At 46.2% G+C, this 18,210-nt stretch overlaps 1 pseudogene; it reads left to right on the forward strand.

Annotated features, from left to right (window-relative positions):
• Nucleotides 1-1,330, forward strand: part of LOC144684350 (cytochrome P450 2D10-like) — a 36,513-nt pseudogene extending 35,183 nt beyond the window's left edge.
• Nucleotides 1,331-18,210: the final 16,880 nt, after the last annotated feature.

Below are 18,210 nucleotides of genomic sequence, written 5' to 3' on the forward strand. Positions count from 1 at the left end.
TTTCTTCCAAGTGTGTCTGTGGGAGGGACCTGCCTCCCTGAACCCCTGTTGCTAGGCAACAGCCCAGTTTTTCTACTCATGGTGTATGCTTAACTTCTCTTACAGTCATAAACTCTCATTAGAAATTCAGCCACCTTTTAAAGTGAACCTAAAACTCAACTTGACCTTTTCTTAACACACAAATACAGAAATACAAATCAAACTTAAACATTAAAACTAAAACTCATTCCTAACACCCACAAATACCAATATAACTTATTTAAACTATCTCTATTTCCTAACATTTCATATACTGAAATATACAGCTGTGGATTAGTAATCGATGTCCAGCCAAACTTTTATGTAGAGTTTGGGGTCTTAGTCTCTTCCTCGTTCTCAAAGAGGATGTGTAACATTCCATAAATTATTATCTAAATTCAACTCTCAAAGCATCTTATGGCCACCCCAGTTTTGAAAGAGTTAATATCTATTGCTTTATAACATTTAAAAAGGGACAGTGGCGTTGTGATAATGTCACTGGAGCAGTAATCCAGAGGCCCAGGCTAATGCTCTGGGGTCAGAGCTCAAATCCCACCACAGCAGCTGGTGAAATTTAAATACAATTAATAAAATCTGGGATGTAAAGCTAGTCTCAGTAATGGTGATCTTGAAACTATTATTTATTGTTGTAAAAGCCCATTTGGTTCATTAATGTCCTTTAGGGAAGGAAATCTGCTGGCCTATATATGACTCCAAACCTGCAGCAGTGTGGTTGATCCTTAACTGCCCTCTGAAATGGCCTAGCAAGCCAGTCAGTTGTGCCAAACCATTAGAGAAAAGTCATCAGAAGGATTGCAGAGGTCCAAGGTTACCACCAAAAGGCAATTAGGGATGGGTAACAAATGCTGGACTTGTCTGCAACAGCCACATCTCATGAAAAATTAAGAACTTGAGTTTAAAAGTATTGAAAGTGACCCTGTGAGAGATTAGATGCTGTGGGAATGCTGCCAGAGTGACATTGGGTATTTAAGACTATGAGGGAAACAGTTGCTGTTCAATCAGTGTTGACTCCGCAGTGACCTTCCAGCCTCTCTCCTGCTGACTCTAACTCCTGTTGCTCCTACCCCGGCAGGTCGCTGTGTGTGCCTGGGGGAACAGCTGGCAAAGACCGAACTCTTCCTGTTCTTCACATCCATGTTCCAGCATTTCACATTCCGTCTCCCAGAAAATGAACCAAGACCAAGCTACACAGAAGCCAAATATGGAATTACCAGTAGTCCACCCCCTTATCGACTGTGTGTTAAACTCAGATAAGGTGTATGGAGGATGTTCAGGAGCGATGAGGAGAGATGCACCTTCTTTAATTTGAACTAATCTATTCACTAATTGTCTTTTTGTCCTCTTAAGTATGCAATTCTAACAGATGTATCTTGCTTTGGAGTGTAGTTTTCTCAGAAACATGCTAGTGGCATACTGAATCATGACTCCCTTGCTCCTGGGATCTAAACTCTGATCCAGCCAAGTCCACCTGCCAGAAGATGGAGAATGGCAGCATATTGGTGACGTTACTGCTTTGGTAATCCAGACGCCCAAACTAATGCTCCGGAGGTATGAGTTCAAATCTCAAGAGGACTCATGGCATGAGGGTGAAGATGGGCAAGGAAACTTCCTGCTGATTACCACTTTACCATCCTCCCCCAGCTGATGAATCAGTACTACTCCATGTTGAACACTGCTTGGAAGAAGCACTGAGCAAGAGCACAGAATGTTCTCTGGGTGGGGCCTTCAATGTCCACCACCAAAAGTAGCTCTGTAGCATCACTACTGACTGATCTGGCTGAGTGCAGCAGGGCATATCTGCCAGACTGGGCCTGTGGCAGGTGGTCAATGAACCAACAAGAGGGAAATACCTACTTGAACTCATCCTCATCAATCTATCTGTCAAATTTGCATCTGTCCACAGTCTGGTAGGATTGACAACTGCGCAGCCCTCATGGAGTTGCAGGCCCGTCTTTTCACTAAGGACACAATACAATGGGCAGAATTTTACCCTTGGCAGGGGTGCTTGGTGAGGGTGGGCGGAGGTGGTCGGAAAGCCGACCCCCACCCTCAATTGGCAGCGCACCGCGATTTTATGTGGGCAGGCCAATTAAGGCCCACCCAGCGTGAGATGCGGTCTGTGGATGAGCGCGAAGGGGCAGGTGGGGTGGGGGCTTAATATCCACTGTGTCCAGTGGCGACCCAGAGGCCGATTCAAATGCGTCCTCAGCAGCCCCTGGAAGGCTGCTACTGAAGGACGCGGAAGCCCTGTGCATGGAGACTGTAGCGGGTGGACAAGGCAGGCGGGAGGGCAGGTCGGCGAGGCAGTCAGCTCCACGTTTCTCCGATGAGTGCCTTGCTGCCCTCCTGGAGGAGTTGGCAGCATGGAGAGAGATCCTTGTTGCCAGGGATGGGAGGAGAAGGCCTCCTCACCGCACAAAAATGCCTGAGAGGAGATGGCATTCAGGGTCAGCAGCCACAATGTGGTGAGGCGCACATGGGTCCAGTGCTGGAAGCACTTTAACGATCCGCTGCAATCGGGAAGGGTGAGTACCCTGTTGGCATGGGTCACTTTGCAGAACAGTTAAGAGCTGGCCAACCCCCCCACTGTGGACCTCAGAGTTGTTAGAGTGTGAGTGGCAAATGTCAATGAGGCAGGGATCTGGCCAAGGGGGTGAGCCCTGGCTGCTTGGACTATGTGCCTTGTGGCTCCAGGGTCATGAATGGGCTGAGCCTTGCGAGATGTTCCTCAGGTGGGGTTGGCCAGGCTACAATGGTGCTGCAGGTACACGGTGGACTAATCAATGCTCCTCTATCCTTTCAGGAGAAAACATCCCATACTGGGAACCGGCGTGGGACCCCCACACCTCCTAATCCTCAGTCGAACAAGCAGGAGGCCCTGGAGCTGGAGAGGCACCATGCACCTTGGTCAAGCGGCCGCGGTGAGGTTGGGGTGCCAGAAGGAGGTAAGAGTGCAGTGCACTGAGGTCAGAATGTGGCTTCTTGCAACCATTGCGGTGTAGTCTGTATATTGATGTGAGCCTTGAACCTGAAATCCTCATTGATAATGGAAAGGCGAGGGCACCATGATGCAGATCTCTGTCTCATCAGAGTGCCAGGCATGCACACTGACAGTTTCATGAGTTAAACTAATGACATGTCCTTCTTCTCCCTTACAGGCTCACCAGCAGCCCCTCGTTGTGAGGAGCCTGAAGGCCCATCCCTGACCCCTGAGGTCCAGCATGCTGAGCACGCACCAGCTTCACACCCTCTCAGCCAAGCAGGCACCAGCACAGATACCAGCACCTTGGTGGCCATAAGATCAGCGTCTAGTAGTTTAGTATCTCGGTGCACATTGCTGAGACCACTTCACACTCACTTGAGGTGCAGGCAGAGGCAGAGAGTGCCCAGGGTGCCGACAGTCAGAGGACTGCTGGGGACCAGGAACATGCTCAGTCAGTGGCTGATGATGGGCCTCTGGAGTCGTCCCTGAGGCAGCAGATGCTGGATGTCCAGCAGGGTGTGCGGGAGGATACATGAGGGAATGCGTGCCATGGTCTCTGTTGTGGAGGAGTCCTTGCAGAGGGTGAGCAATGCAATGAGCCTCATGGCCGAGACCAATGCCTCCTCCATGGAGAAAGTGGCGACTCTCATGGAGAGGCTCCTCCAGGAGCTGAATAGAGGGGTTCCTGGGGGTGTGCTCGGACCTGTAAGCCCGCACACCGGCAATAACCTCAGCTGGTCAGTCTCAGTGTGGGAGATGGATTGGGCACCCAGTATCCCAGCTAGGTACCCACCATCAATGGCGATCAGGGAGGTGCAAAGTGACCTGATGTTGGCGCACGAGCTGCCTGTCGTCTCTGCAGGCTCCTCTCAGGGCGCTCCGGATGATGGTTGCAGCTGCTCAGCCCCTCTACCAGTGACTGTGACATCTGATGAGGCCGCGGTGACTGGGGAGATGCCAGCTGTGGCACTGGCCACTCCCTCCCAGGCGGGACCAGCACAGGCTCCACGGGCCAGAGGACGCCCGCCAAGGTTATCAAGACCAACAGGACAGCAGAGTGAGCAGGCTGTCTCCAATGCAGCTGCCAGCGAGGGGGGAGCACCTAGACTTAGCACCTGCAAGCGAAAACTTAAAGCACTTTAAACACAACACAACCTGATCACGGGTGATATTTGTTTCCCCCATTTTTCTGTTTTTTTAATGTTGTGATATAAAATACCAGTCAATGTTAATTTCTGCAATGTTTGTCAGTCAGAAGTAAATGAGATTTTATTTTTGCAACTGGTCTCTGGATGCTTCATTTGCTCTGTAGGTGCAGAGTAAGCCATGATGCTATGATGGACATGTGACTCCTTAAACTTTATTGCGCCTTCACATAGTGTATGTTGTTGACCAAGGAACTGGTCCTGTCAGGGATCAAGTATGGAGCCTGCAGCCCTGGCATGTGGTGGTGGTTCTTATTTGGTAGGCTAGTTGAAGGAGCGTTGGATCAAAGCGTCCCGGGTGTCCCTGTCTCCCTGGGGGTTACCCAGGTCAGCGTCTATCCCCTCAGCGTTCTCCTGACCGTGCTCGTCCTCAGACTCACTACTGGACTCATCGCCTGTTGCCTGAGCAGCTGCGTCAAGATCTTCTTCCTCCACAGCGTCCCCCCTTACCAGCGCCAGATTGTGGAGAGTGCAGCATGTAACCACTATCAGTGACACATACTCTGGGGGGTATTGGAGTGCGCCCCCTGAACAGTCCAGGCATTAGAAGCGCATCTTGAGAAGATCGATGGTTCTCTCTACCACTGCCCTTGTGGAGGCATGGCTCATGTTGTATCGCTGCTCAGCTGCTATTCTTGGATAGTGGAGAAGTGTCATGAGCCACCTTTTGAGGGGATGGCCCTTGTTACCCAGTAGCCATCCATCCAGCCGGGCTGGAGCACTGAAGAGCCTCGGCACCTGGGAGTGTCTCAGGATATAAGCGTCGTGGGAGCTGCCAGGGTACCTTGCACAGACTTGCAGAATCTGCATCCCGTGGTCACACACTATCTGCACGTTCATGGAGTGGAAGCCCTTCCTGTTGACGAAGGCACCGGGCTCACCTGCTGGCACCTTGATGGCCACATGTGTGCAGTCGATTGTACCCCGGATATGGGGGAAGCCAGCAATGGCCACAAAGCCTCTGGCTCACTCTGCCTAGCTGGCCTCGTCCGTACGATAATGAACGAAAGTCAATGTACGCCTGAACAGAGCTGTCACCAGCTTGATGCAATTGTGGACAGCTGATTGGGAGACTCCACAAAGATCACCCACTGAGCCCTGGAAAGAGCTGGAGACATAGAGGTTGAGGGCAGCTGCGACCTTCAGCGCCACAGGCATGGGGTGTCCACCCATACAGTTTGCGGAGATCTCAGGGCCGATCCTCTGACAGATGGAGGTCACTGTCTCCTTTGAGAGACAGAGCCTCTTTCGGCATTGCACCTCAGACATATTGAGGTAGCTGTATTGCCGCCTGTAAACCCTGGCAGCAGGATAGTGGCGTCTTCTGCAGCCTCTTCCGCCTTGGACTTCCTGTTGGCCCTGTGCCCCTTGTGCCTGTGCCTGCCCTTCCACAGGTCCTTCCCCTGAAGGCTGCATAGGGACACCTGGCCTCCTCCCCGTTCTGGCCTTCTCTTCCTCCTCAGAGGAGGTGCCGCCAGTGGAGACCACAATCCCCATTCCCAGGGTAAGTGATACCTGGAAGGCCTCACATGGTGTGAATCCTCTGGGGTCTGGAAGACAGCACTGAGTCCTGAACTGAAGCCTCTAAACGTTCTGAATGTAGCTCTGAAGTGAATTGAAGCTGACCTGTTTACAGAAGCAAGCAGCAGCAGGTGATATCCAAAACTACTCACTATTCGTTTTGTGAAGCCCACTGACCGCTCTTATCCTGCCCATGGATGAGGTTTTGCAAATTATGGCCTGCCCACCTGCCCGTTTTGCCAATGTGATGGCCTGAAAATCGTACGGTCTACGTAAATTTGGAGACAATTGGTCTCGCAAGGGCCTTAACTGGCCATTTAATTAATGGCGGGCGTGACTCCGTCTTCATCGCACGCCTGCCTAGTGAAATATTGTGACAGTGCGCGTTGACATTGGCATGCTCGGCCGATGTCATCGCGCTTTATTTCACGCACGGGCTTGTTGGGCATGCGCCTGCACGCCAAAGGCAAAAGTCGGCCCATTGTGTTGTATGGTATTGCCATTGTGATAAATGGAATAGGTTCAGTGCAGACCTAGTCAGCTTACAAACTGGGCATCCATGAGGTGCTGTGCGCCATCAGCAGCAGCAGAATTGTACTCAATAAGAATCTGTAATCTCATGACCCAGCATAACCTGTATCTACTACTAATCTCAGACCAGGCTGTTAATTGTATATTAATTATGTTTAATTGTATGCAGCTGTTGGTCATTAACTGGGCATTCATTTTAGCCCCTATAAATAGACATCAACTAATTCTGTGGCTGCTGGGGTTAGGAGTTGTACGCTTATAATGTGTAACTCTGTAAATAAATATAAAATTCTATAAAGGTTGCCTCCAGTTCAGTTCTTCACCAACTAGCTTTCTGGCATGGAACATTGTGGCAGAGCATTATTGTCTAAAGGTGAAAATTGGAAGCTAAGAAAAAAAATCAGACAGAAAATTACAATCCTAATGCTCAATATGAAAAATGACAAAAAGCAAGTGTACTTTGTTAGGGCATGATTACCCCCTGATGTTCTCAGAGTCTTGAACCATATGACCAGTGGAAGGATGCAGTGGGTATGGGTTACATCCCTACCAAACAGAAAAAACAAGGTATGGCCTTGGCATTACCACATCCTATAATAAATAAAATCAGAAGTTAAGTAGTTTATAAGTTACCTGTCAGTTGGATAATGATAAAGGTTTTGACCTTCTACTAGAGTTCTTAGATAAAATTTCCCCCAAAAGTATGATCTGTTAAATGCCTATGAGCCATGGTCAAACGTCTGTTGATTTTGAAAATTCCATGGAACAATGTATCATTGACTCTTACAGATTGTATAAAAGATTATTGAAATTTAATTTGGAGATGCCTGGATCAGTACCACCATTTAAACTGCTGGATTGTAATAAAATGGCTTTTATGCTCCTGGTTCTAACTGAAATTTGGCCCTTGAAGAGCAACACCTGTTGGATCAGATGCCTGCTGCCTTTAAAAAAATCCTGGGGATACAATCTTTTCTTTCAGACCCTGTGGAACAAATGGGACATTCCACATTGACACAAAGAATAGAGAACTCAATGGTTGCCAGATTTTGAAATGGTTCAGATACTGGACAGTAGCATCAATACCATGGAAAAATTAAAGACAGGCAGAATGAGGGCGAAAGCACCTTTAGCAGATCTGACTGTTACAGCAGAAGACAGAATTGGAACAGCAATAATAGTCGAATTATTCCCAGGAATGTCCAAGGAACAGTAAATAGATGCTTTAGCATGACTTGAAGTATCATTAAATGTGAGAGACAGAGTCCTCAAAACAACACATGATGCAGAGAATCCTGAGGAAGAGGATAAAGATAATGATGAATCCAAACAAATTATACTGGTCACAAAGGATTTTAGTCTTGTGATGAATGTGTTAGTTGCAGACCTGTTTAAATATGCAGTGCTAGATCATACCTGAACTTCAAAAGTATTTTGTACAAATTGGTTAAAATATTACCTTGATTCACTAAGTAGTGAAAATTGGTGCCCAGGTTAAGGAATATGAAGAAACTACTTGTTTTCAGTTTGGTGATGGTCACAAAAGAGAGTTGGAATTCCATGAAAAATAGTTGGGGTCAGCCATTTTATAAGTACTGATGCAGTATCTGGTGTGATTCTTATGCTGTTAAGTAAATCTTCTAAGAAAAAAAAATACAAATGAAACTTGACATGGAACTTGATAAGGCAATTATTTTTTTTGAAAAGTCAGTGGTTTTGTGGTTTACCCAGTTGGGTCATTATTGTAGACGTTGAACAAAAACTGATGTTTCTTATCAGAGTGTTAGATAAGTATCAAAGGCATCAGGTAATAAGAAACAGAGAGAAAAAGCAAATTGTCTAATGTTATGTGGACAATTTGCTCACCCTACTTGTCAAAGGTTAAAAAATCATGCTAACAGCTGCAGGTGCAGATGCAGATCATAAAAGGTATAAAAGGCTAATAGAAGCTATTAGTGAGAAGTGTGATATCTGTAAAACAAAATGTATCGGAGGATACTGCCATGTCCCATTGTCTTCCATTGGCATGTGGCTTTAAGGAGGTAGTTGCCTTGGATCTGAAGGTATGGACAGACAGTAATATTTTCATTCTATATTTTGTAGGCCTGGTGATCAGAATTAGTCTTTCTACAGTAATACCTTTTAAGGACAAAAAGATTATAATTATTAAGACAAAATAATAGTGAAGTTGTTTGGGACCGGATTTGGGGCCGCAGTGAATTTTCTGAGTCTGGTCTGAACCAAGGGTTCTGTCCTTGATCAAAAGATTTGGGCTCTTCTATTTTAGCTTGGGGAGCTAAAGAAAACAGATTGTTAATGACTGGATCAGACAAGCAGTTGGGTGTTTCTTGACCTCCAAGGGGGCCAATCAGAAATCTCTAAATAATGCAACCACCACTAATAGCAAAATTTAAAGAGATTTTGTGTGTAATTTTTGAAAAAGAGTTTAGCAGGAAACTGACTACAGTACCCCAGTATAACTAAGAAACAATCCTGCATATTTTAAAATTGATTTTCAGTCATTTAAAATTGGGTTACTTGCAAGTGGTCAATTGACACTGACTAAAAATGCTTTTGTATCATAAACTCATTTTCAGGGTTATATTAATCAAACTGCAGCTGATTAACACTCATAAATACATCAATGAACATTTTTTAAAGAGAATGTTTTCTTCAATAAAAGTTACATTTTTAAATGCGACATGATTTCACTAATCCATGACAGATTTTGCATGTAGCAATATACAAATGAGTTGGTGAGGAAAAACAATTTTCAAAACTGGCCCAATTTTGGGCGGAATTTGAGCCCATTTTACCGACTATGTTCAAAGCAGAAACTTACTAAGTCATTGGCCAACACTCCTAATATCTCTTTCTTTTGCTCATCATCCATTTATAACTCATTTCCCCTCTGAAATGCTTGGGCTATTTCTATGTTAAATGCTCTATATAAATACAAGTTGTTGTTGGTTAACTTTTGCTAGTTTTAGAGCTTGACAGGTATGTGGTGTTATAATCCTAATAGGGATTTTGAAGCTGTATAATGTGAGTTGGAACTGCAAAACCATATCATGCTGGCAGAATTCGGCTCTGTAATGCTGTTTTTTTTTAATGCTATGGGTGCTGTTTTACATGGTGATCGTGTTGTACATGCACACATCTGGTGCTAGCCAGATGTTATTTTGGTGAAGGCTCTTGCGTGAACACACAGAACATCTGCTGGAAGTATGCAGAGTAGGCAGATTTTGATGTCAATCAGTGAGTAATGCTGTTAATGTTGCCCCTTAACCTTGCACGCAGGGTTCTGCAGAAACCATTTGCTCCCAGACTCAGGTGCAGTAGAATGAATGGACTACAGCACGAGACTGGATCACCCAGGCATTTCAGGGAGCAATTCCTCTACCTGAACTTCAGCAAAGGACAATGACTAGAACTTTACGCTGCCGCCAGGGACATGTTGGCAAGTGGAGGCCGTAAATGGAGGCCATGGCGGTGGTGCTGTGTCTATCGCCTATCTGCTGCTGCTTGGGAGGAGATGTCAGGAAACCTATCCATGCATGGCTCAATTGAGGCCCTTAAGTGGCCAACTAAGGGCTTCTTCTTGTTGTCACTGCGATTTACCCAAGGCTTTTACCCAGGGCCAAGTGTCAAGACCGCCAGGAAAAACCTGGTGAACTCCTGTTTGAGCACCTTGTGTCTAACAGAAGCCATCTGAAGGTAGTGTTTCCCCTCCCTGCCTCGTTGTTTCTCTCACCACTGTCCTGATGAACCCAGCCCCCAACTTCCTCATTGGAGCCTATCAACCTGGCAAGACCCCAAACTTACTTTTAAGTCCAGGTCCATGGCATCTCTTCGTTGGGGGCTGGCTCTAGCCCCAGAAGTGCCCACTGGTCCTGGTGATGCTGCTGGGACCAGGAAGCTACCAGTATTTGAGTGGCCGGCAGCTCTCAAAGTCAGAACCACAATGGCATCCCTTAGGGGAGGTGGTGGCATAGTGGTATTGTCACTGGATTAGTAATCCAGAGACCCAGGGTAATGCTCTGGGGACCTGGGTTCAAATCCCACCATGGTAGAATTTGGATTCAATAAAAAATCTGACCATGAAGCCATTGTCAATTGTTGTAAAAGCCCATCTGGTTCATTAATGCCCCATAGGGAAGGAAATCTGCTGTCCTTACCTGGTCTGGCCTACATGTGACTCCAGACCCACAACAATGTAGTTGGCTCTTAAATGCCCCCTGAACAAGGGCAAATAGGGATGGGCAATAAATGCTGGCCTAGCTGGAGATGCCCACCTCCCATGAATGAATAAGAAAACTGCTTCCCTGATGGAGGTGGAAGACCTACCTGGAGCTAATTAGTGGGGTAACCCAGCCAAGTGGAGGTGAGCTCACCCCTGACTTTTCAGCCTGGGGTATGGGACCACTGCCTCCACATAAACTTACAGTAAATTTGTCAAATGTCTCCGCTGCTGCTTCACTAAGCAGGTCCTCAGGGAGGATGCAATATAGACACCCACTTATCCGGTGGGCTGTCTGGGATCAGCTCATATAAATGCAGTGATAGTGAACACAACCCCAGTTCCCCATTCACCAGCTGTCTCTCACTTAGCCTTTCCATTGTTATGACCAGTCCCTGGGCAAGGTTTCCCCCAATTTGTTATGAACCTGGGTGAGGAGGGATGAACTGCCTCCCCTTCTTTATTCAACCCCCTCGGTTGGTTGCAACAAGGGTAATTTGAAAAGGATCCCTTCCCTCATTGATATCTTTTCCTAGCCCAAATGTATTTATGCTTTAAAAGGAGCCAATTTAACCAGGCCATCTTGAGTCAAAGAAAGAGTGAGTTTATTAGTTACTAAACGCGAGGAAAAATAATAAAAATGCAACACACATACATACAGATTAGAAATGAGAAATTGAGTCCAAAAATAAAAGTTAAAGAAATACAAATCAATCCTTTGGCTTGTCTGTGAGGAGTAGATGGTGAAACGTTGTGGCCCTTAAGTGATTCCGGTAGCGCTAACTTGGCAGTTGAGCAGTTAGTTTGGAGATTCTTGGATCTGCAGGTTAGCTGGAAGGAGTTATCCTTTTTCCTTTTCAACTGTGGCTTTGCTGGCTTGTGATTCACTTCCATGTACACATGTATTACTTAAAAGTTCAATATGTCTGTAAGTAATTTGGGGTTATGGTCTGTGGTCATGACACCATCTCTTGGTCACAATGCCAAAATAAAAGAAACCACAAAACAATGAGGCTGGCCGAAGGTGAGGGTCCCCATTCTGTGCATCATATTTATCCCCCTTGGTTTCTCTCTCTTAATATGTTGCCTGGTCATCTGTCTTCTATTTCTTTCCTTTTATTTCTTTCTTTTACTTCCTGCTTTTACTCATTCTTTTTATTGATCATTGCTTTCTATATATCCTTCTTTCTCATCAATGACGTGGATGACGGGAGTAAATGTCTGGTTGCTAAATTTGCTGATGCCTCAAAGATAGGTAGGAAAGTAAGTTGTGGAAAGGACATAAGTAATCTGCAAAGGTGCATAGGGTAATTGAGTGGGCAAAAATCTGGCAAATGGAGTATACCATGGGAAAATGTGAACTGGCCCAATTTGGCAGGAAGAAGAGAAAAGCAGCATATTATTTAAATGGAGAGAGATGGCAGAACTCTGAGGTACAGAGGGATCTGGGTGTCCTGGTACATGAATCACAAAAAGTTGGTATGCAGGTACAGCAAGTGATTAGGAAGACAAATGGAATGTTGTTGTTTATTGCAAGGGGAACGGAATATAAAAGTAGGGATGTTTTGCTATAGTTGTATAGGGTATTGGTGAAACCACATCTAGAGTACTGTGTACAGGTTGGTCTCCTTATTTAAGAAAGGATATAATTGCATCAGAAGCTGTTCAGAGAAGGTTCACTTGACTGATTCGTGGGGGGAGGAATAGGTTTTCAAAAGGTGGACAGGCTGGGCCTGTATCCTCTGGAATTTAGAAGAATAAGAGGTGATCTTACTGAAACATATAAGACCCTGAGGGGACTTGACAGGATGGATGTGGGAAGGATGTTTCCCCTTGTGGGAAAGACTAGAACTAGGGGACACTTTAAAAATAAAAGAGTCTCCTATTTAAGACAATATTTTTTAAGGGTTGTGAGCCTGTGGAACACTTCCCCTGAAAACAGTGGGGGCAGGGTCAGTGAATACTTTTAAGGCAGAGATCTTGACAAACAAGGAAGTCAAAGGGTATCGGGGGTGGACAGGAAAGTGGTATTGAGGCCACAATCAAATCAGCCATGATCTTATTAAATGGCAGAGCTGGCTCCAGGGGCTGAATGGCCTACACATAGATTCATAGACTTTTCTAGCACAAAACGAGGCCATTTGGCCCATTGTGTCTCCACTGGTCAATAAAGATCTGACTACACTAATCCAATTTTCCAGCGCTTGGCCCATTACCCTGGAGGCATAAAATGGCGGCAAGCCCCCAAGCAGGGGACGCCAATCGGGAACCCGCCCGCTCGCGCCTGCTCCTGCAAAACCCCCCTGAACTGGGGAAAATGCTGCCCATAGTGTAATCCCTTGCCTTGTTAGCCCTCCCCAAGTGCATTACCTCACACTTTTCCAGGTTTAATTCCATTTGCCACTGCTCTGCCCAACTGACCAGTCCATTGATATCCTCCTACAGTTTATGGCTATCCTCCTCACTATTTACCACCCTATCAATTTTTGTGTCATCCACAAACTTCTTGATCATACCCCCTACATTTAAGTCCAAATCATTTATGTACACCACAAACAGCAAGGAACCCAGCACTGAGCCCTGTGGAACCCCTCTGTGGAAACAGGCTTCCAGTAACAGAAACATCCCTCTACCATCTTAGCTTTCCTAATTTCCTTTTTAAGTTCCCCTCTGCACTTTTTATACTCCTCTAGGGACTCTGCCATATTGAGCCCTTGGTATCTGCCATAAGCTTCTTTATTTTTCTTAATCCTAGCCTTTATGTCCCTTGACATCCAAGGTTCTCCGGACTTGGTCCCCGCATTTGTTTTTACAGGAATGTATTTGCCCTGTACTCTTGCTATTTCTTCCTTGAATGCCTCCCACTGCTCTGACACAGTTTTATCTGCAAGTAGCTGCTCCCAATCCACTTGCACCAAATCATATCTCATCTTAGTAAAATTAGCCTTTCCCCAGTTTAGAACTTTTATTCCTGGCCCAACCATATCCTTTTCTATAACTATCCTAAATCTAACTGAGTTATGGTCACTATCTCCAAAATGCTCCCCTACTGATACGCCTTCCACCTGCCTGGGCTCATTTCCGAATATTAGGTCCATAACTGTCCCCTCCATTGTTGGGCTTTCTACGTACTGGCTAAAAAGGTTCTCCTGGATGCAACTTAGGAATTTTGCTCCCTCTGTACCTTGCACACTAAAACTATTGCAGTTAATATCTGGGTAGTTAAAATCCCCTACTATTACTGCCTTATTATTCTTGCACTTCTCAGAAATTTGATTACATATTTGATCCTCTAGCTCTCCCTGACTGTTTGGGGTCTATAGTACACACCCAACAGTCCTTGTTCCAGTCCTACTCTGGCCCCCTCCCACAACTCTTTCTCCAGTACATCGATGATTACTTTGGTGCTGCTTCATGCTCTCGTCTGGACCTGGAAAAATTTATTAATTTTGCTTCCAATTTCCACCCCTCCATCATTTTCACATGGTCCATCTCTGACACTTCCCTTCCCTTCCTTGACCTCTCTGTCTCAATTTCTGGTGATAGACTGTCCACCAATATCCATTACAAGCCTACTGACTCGCACAGCTACCTCGACTACAGCTCCTCACACCCCGCTTCCTGTAAGGACTCCATCCCATTCTCTCAGTTCCTTTGCCTCCGTCGCATCTGTTCTGATGATAATGCCACTTTCAAAAACAGTTCCTCTGACATGTCCTCCTTCTTCCTTAACCGAGGTTTTCCACTCACGGTGGTTGACAGGGCCCTCAACCGTGTCCAGCCCATCTCCCGCGCATCCGCTCTCACACCTTCTTCTCCCTCCCAGAAACATGATAGGGTCCCCCATGTCCTCACTTATCACCTCACCAGCCTCCACATTCAAAGGATCATCCTCTGCCATTTCCGCCAACTCTAGCATGATCCCACCGCCAAACACATCTTCCCTTCACCCCCCCTGGCGGCATTCCGCAGGGATCGTTCCCTCCAGGACACCCTGGTCCACTCCTCCATCACTCCCTACACCTGAACCCCCTTCCAGGGCACCTTCCCATGCAACCGCAGAAGGTGCAACACCTGCCCCTTTACTTCCCCTCTCCTCACTGTCCAAGAGCCCAAACACTCCTTTCAAGTGAAGCAGCATTTCACTTGCACTTCCCTCAATTTAGTCTACTGCATTCGTTGCTCCCAATGCGTTGGAGAGACGAAACGCAGACTGGGTGACCGCTTTGCAGAACACCTTCAGTCTGTCCGCAAGCATTACCCAGACCTCCCTGTCGCTTGCCATTTCAACACTCCACCTTGCTCTCATGCCCACATGTCCGTCCTTGGCTTGCTGCATTGGTCCAGTGAAGCTCAACGGAAAATGGAGGAACAGCACCTCATCTTCCGACTAGGCACTTTACAGCCTTCCGGACTGAATATTGAGTTCAACAATTTTAGATCATGAACTCGCTCCTCCATCCCCACCCCCTTTCCGATTCCCCCTCCTTTTTTTTCCCAATAATTTATATAGATTTTTCTTTTCCCACCTACTTCCATTATTTTTAAATGTATTTCCATCCATTGTTTTATCTCTACCTTTTTTGATTCCTTCCCCCCCACCCCACCCCCACTAGGGCTATCTGTACCTTGCTTGTCCTGCCTTCTACCCTTAATTAGAACATTCCTTAGATAATATCACCACCTTCAACACCTCTTTGTTCTTTTGTCTGTGACATCTTTTGGTTATCTCCACCTGTCACTGGCCCTCTATCCAGCTCTACTTGTCCCACCGCCCCCACCTTTAAACCAGCTTATATTTCACCTCTCTTCTATTTTTACTTAGTTCTGTTGAAGGGTCATTCGGACTCGAAACATTAACTGTGCTCCTCTCCGCAGATGCTGCCAGAACTGCTGAGTTTTTCCAGGTATTTTTGTTTTTGTTTTGGATTTCCAGAATCTGCAGTTTTTTGCTTTTATCTTAGTGTTTGCCCCTGTTGTGTTTTTTACTTCTAACCATATGGCCTCATTTGATGATCCTTCCAAGATATCATCCCTCCTCATTGCTATAATTGATTCCTTGATCAAAATTGCAACCCCAACTCCTCTTCTGTCCCCCTCTCTCTCTTGTCTAAATGCCCTATAACCAGGAATGTTGAGCTGCCAATCCTGCCCTCCTTTTCGCCAAGTCTCGGTCATAGCTATGATATCATACTCCCAGGTGACTATCTGTGCCCTCAGCTCATTTGTCTTATTCCTCAGGCTCCTCGCATCAAAATATATCCCATTTAGCCTTGCTAAACTCACTTTTTTCTTACCTAGCCTATGTTCCCTGTGCCCTCCAGACTCACTTACTTGCGTTTTAACTTCTAATTCCACCTCAGCTTCTCTCCCCTCTGAGCTACTTTTCAGGATCCTATCCCCCTGCCAATTTAGTTTAAAATTTGCCCCAACAGCATTAGCAAACCTCCCCGTGAGGATGTTGGTCGTGATCCTGTTCCTGTTGTATGTTGCCATCTTCTTTAATGGGATTGAGTATAACTTTTTGTGCATGTTATGATGTTGCTTCAGGTTTAGATTGAATGAAGATCCCAATAATGGTGTAAAATATTCTCTGAACAAGCACTTTATTCACCTTTCTTACAGAGTACAAAGGACAGCTATGTGTGTAATGGTTCATTACAGTTTCAGGTTTCAGTGAAGTTTCCGGCCTACATTTATTACAGTCAGTCAGTATAAGACATGCTGACTTGAGGGATAGCGAAAGGGAGCACTAGAGAGCTGTTCCAGGCTAAAATATAGAGGAGGAAAGATAGTGAAGTGGGAGTTCACTAAATGGTGATTTGTTGTAATCCTGTTTTGATCCCAGTCGATGAGGGTGATTAATGTGTAACTCACCTCAGTCATCAGTGTAAACAATGTCACAATACAGAGGGCATCAAAACAAGGAAGAGAAGAGAGGAGAAAGGCAAAAACAGAGTGGAAGGAGGGTGAAGAGGAGGAGGAAGAGAGGAGGCTGTCGGCACATCAACATTCCAAACAGACTGATAAGAAGTGAATCATCAGATTCCTGTTCCCTTGAGTGAAACCTAGATCCCCAGTGGCCAACATGTCCCCATCTTAATATCACTCTGTCACTGACCATCGCAGCATGCTCTTGGCCAAAATCCTGAAACAAAAGACACCAGAATTCTATCCCAACATTATCCAACACTCCATACAATACTCACCTGTTATACATTCAATTAGTGCCTGTTTTGCAGTTGCTTTTGCCTGTCTGATTGCTGCTATGCTGTGCTACCCCCCATGGCTACAGCATGGCTGCTGGAATGCTGCTGCATTTCAATGGGTGAGACTGTGGATGGCCCTGCAGGATGACCTCTAGCAGCTCTGTACCTAGAAGGCCTGACATTCGGTTGCAGCATCTCAACATGGGAAGCCACATTCTGGGCTGGTTGGCAGTGAGAGATGACAAATGTTGAGGGTGGACACCAGGTTCATAGGATGGCACTGCGACAATCTTCATAATATGTTTAAGGACAAATTGCTGGACTACTGTGAGAGCCTGTAAGCCCCTTTGAGTACTGGAGCAATGGAGCTATGATGATAGCAGTCTGAGCCTGGATGGCACCAAGCTGAGCTTACATGACCTCATTCTGAGCTTCCATTGTAGCTCTCAGATAGCTTTGACTTGTACTGCAAAGGAAGTGGAGAGATTTGTCATGACGCACTGCATCATGGTTGGATCTCCAAGGGTTCTGATGGAGTTGGTCACCACTTCCTGGAAAGGATGGGCTTCAAGCTCCACACAAAGTCCTGTGGCAATTTGGTACCGGACTCCTCCATGCCCTTGACATGGACCGCAGGCTTTCTGGCAGGCCTGCCAATGCACCAAGCATTTTATTGTGCATGCCCATCAGCCTTTTCCAGTTCACTACCCTCATCTGAGTCCCCTGCAACAGAACTCGTATATGACCTCGCCCTCTGGCAAGATGACACCTGCGCTACCCTTTCTCCATGCCCTGCTCACAATGCTTTGCAGGCATTATCCAATATTTCTCTCTCTGGGTTGAAATCAAGAGCTATTTCAGATTCCTACTATTCTTTCCCAGGACCCCATGTCCTCAATATTAAACCCCTCCACCCCCACTACCCCCTCCCCACCCATTTCCTTGGATTGTGTGCCGTGTGGGTGTCCCATCTTGGAGAGGCAGGACACTTTATTAACATATTTAAATCATCCTTCCGCAGTGCAATTGGGAATCTGATTTAAATTTAGTCAATGCCAACTGAGTTCCCCAGGGTTGGGAAACCCAGCAGCAAAATGGAGATGGGGTCTGTTGGATTTGGCAGGTAACGCATTTTATAATATTCCTTGTGCACCAAGAGGAACAGGAGTGCTCTGCATAGATCCTCAAGGAAGACCTCAGCCTTCCATTCTGCCGATCGGAGCCTCCCTCGCCCTCTTGCTAGGAACACTGACCCTCCCCCACCCCACCAGCCCCAAGCTATGTTAAATTCAGCAGGAACACCGGCGTTCCCAGCCTTGCTGGGTTTCCCTTGAACCGGCCGCTCCCCTGCACCTTCCTCACTTTCCTGTAGATATCACACACCCCATGATTCACAGGCTTCCCTTTTACTCAAAGTTTTACTTTTAAAACCCAAGCCCTGCTGTTACCCAACCAATAGTCCCTGATTTACCTCAGGAAATA

The sequence above is a fragment of the Cetorhinus maximus genome, chromosome 9 (assembly GCF_964194155.1).
Source record: "Cetorhinus maximus chromosome 9, sCetMax3.hap1.1, whole genome shotgun sequence".
Classification (NCBI taxonomy): domain Eukaryota; kingdom Metazoa; phylum Chordata; class Chondrichthyes; order Lamniformes; family Cetorhinidae; genus Cetorhinus; species Cetorhinus maximus.